Source organism: Sorex araneus, chromosome 4 (genome assembly GCF_027595985.1).
Source record: "Sorex araneus isolate mSorAra2 chromosome 4, mSorAra2.pri, whole genome shotgun sequence".
Taxonomy (NCBI): Eukaryota; Metazoa; Chordata; class Mammalia; order Eulipotyphla; family Soricidae; genus Sorex; species Sorex araneus.
This window is the reverse complement of record NC_073305.1, coordinates 126,866,466-126,869,212: the sequence shown is the minus strand read 5'-3', so window position 1 is coordinate 126,869,212 and position 2,747 is coordinate 126,866,466.

The following is a 2,747-nucleotide window of genomic DNA, read 5'->3' as shown; positions in this document are numbered from 1 at the left end:
TCACCATGTGGAAAATTACAATGCTTTCTGGCTTAAGTCTTAGTCATACAATGCTGAAACAACCATCCCTTCACCAGTGCCCATATCCCACCACCGAAGACAAAAAAAAAAACCCAGAGTACACCTCCCATCCTGCCCACCCCCGCACTCCCCCCTCCTTGTAACTGATAAATTTCACTTTACTTTCTATTTACTTTGGTTACATTCAATATTTCAACACAAACCTCACCATTATTATTAGGAGCACCCCACTAGAATCAGACCTGTTGTGAAGAGAAATGAGGTCGCGCGGCCGCTACTGCGGCCACGCGGTTTTGTATTTCTGTACTTTAACAACTAAGTCCAGGGAGATTTCTTCCGGATATTCGATCATTGCAAGCTTGTAAACCCCATCTGTGGTTGTCATAATATGGCGGTCCCCACGCCCTTCATCCCCGGGAAGGGACAGGCGAGAGAGAGAAATACCTTTCCCCTCCTGGGCAGGCATGGGGTCGCTGCTTAGTTCTCTGGCTGGAGACAATCTGCAAGGAGCTGCCCGTGTTGAAGTTGGTTCAGCTGGGTCTGGATTCACGCTTGTGCAGCTGCGGAGGAGCCGCACACACGTGCGGCCCCCGGGGTCTCATCTCGGCAGCAGTGGGAGGGGCCGGTGCCTCCCCTCTCCCAGTTTTTTGAACCAAACTGGAAGTGCTCAGGGCTTACCACTGGCTCTTTACTCAGGGATCACTTTTCCTGGTAATGCTCAGAAGATTATCTGTGGTGTCAGGGCTTGAACTGGTGTTGGCTGTGTGCAAGGCAAGTACCTTACCTGCAATACTATTTCTCCATTACAGGAGTAATTTTCTTTCACATTACACTTGTGCTTGCTTTTAATGATTATAGTGAAAAAGCGAGGGAGGGGAGACCACTTAATTTGATGCACTAAGTAACAATCTAAAAGTAGGGTCTGGAGCAATAAATAGTACAGAGGGTAGGGTTTTTGCCTTGCACACAACCAACCTAGGTTCGATTCCCAGCATCCCGTATGGTCCCCAGAGCACAGCCAGGAGTAATTCCTGAGTGCATGAGCCAGGAATAACCCCTGTGCATCGCCGGTGTGACCCCAAAAAAGCAATAATAATAATAATGATGATGATGATGATGATAATAATAATAACAATAAATAAAAATAGCTTCGTCAGCAAAATTAGGAATGCTTCATGTCTCCCCTAACTAGTCTATAAGCTGTCAACAACTCCAGCTATGACTTTGCAAATCAGCAGACATCACGGGACAGTAATTTATCACACTGTATGGTTAGCAGAGATCCAATGGCATTTGAGTGTTGGAGCCTTCTCTGACTGGTTTCTGTTCTTATACCAAAAGAGATGTCAGTAAAACCTTGTCACGAGGCATATAAAAGATAAAATTTTTCTTTTTTCTTTTTGGGTCACACCCAGCGATGCACAGGGGTTACTCCTGGCTCTACACTCAGGAATGACTGCTGGTGGTGCTGGGGGACCATATGGGGTGCTGGGAATTGAACCCGGGTCGGCCACATGCAAGGCAAATACCCTACCCTCTGTGCTATCACTCCAGCCCCCAAGATAACACTTTTCAGGAGAAAATTTTTTTTGTCCTTAAAAATACATCAGGTTGGGCCAGAGTGATAGTACAGTGGGTAAGATGCTTGCCTTGCATGTAACTGACCCAGGTTTGGTACCTGGCACCCCAAATACCACCAGGAGTAATTCCTGAGTGCAGATCCAGGAGTAACCCCAGAGCATTGCTAGATATGGTCCAAAAACCATATATAAATTTTACAGACATTTATATAAGTGAAGAGAGAAGAAGATAAGATTAACAGTCATAATTAAATACACCTAAGGGCTAAGGAGATAGCTCAAGTGGTAGACATGCCCTGCACATGCCTGACTGAATTCAGAGCCCTCCTGAGCAACACTGGGAATGGCCCCTATAAAAAGTTGTTAATATTAGTAAGTAAAAATTTTAGCTTTGAACAGCTGTGAATGTAATTTCAATAGCTCAGCTTAATGTATGGACAAGGCAGTGTGAAATTGCTGCACCAGCAACTCATTCTTTCTTTGATTTAGCTTTTATTTATCTTATTTAAGTACAAAAACATATACATTCTAATATTTATATAAAGCCAACAATAAAATACCAACTTTATCTCAGTCCTACATGTGAATGCTCCTTGACTCATTTAAGGATATGAATTATACAAGCTACTGGCTCTTCTCCCCTTTTTACATAGGATACTGGCTTATATTTCGTATTTGAAATCTGTATGTTGAATAAATTGGTGTGTTTCTTCCTTTGGAGAAGCTACATATTTCATGCATATGTGGCTGTTGTAGGTACATATGTCTGCTGTATGTACAACTCACATTCATTGCAAGTAATTACATAGAAAGGGTTATAGCAAGCAAAGTGACTTGATAAAAATGATAATGCAAGGTGCTATAGTTACTCATTTGCAATGATTTCCACATCAAATTCACTCAGTTTATAAATCTAAACATTAGTTCTCTTGCTGTCAGCACTTCAGACTCCACCTGGGATCAGTCAGCCAAGCTGTGCTCTCTGCCTCTTAGAATCATCATGCAAAATAAAGATTCTGCATTTGGAATGTAGCTGACAGGTTGGTGATGATGCACCAGACCAAAAGGAATGCATTTTTCTCCTCAGCTGTTTAAGCTCTCTGTTCCACAGGCTTATTTCTTCAATAAGAAAAGCAGATGTGACTT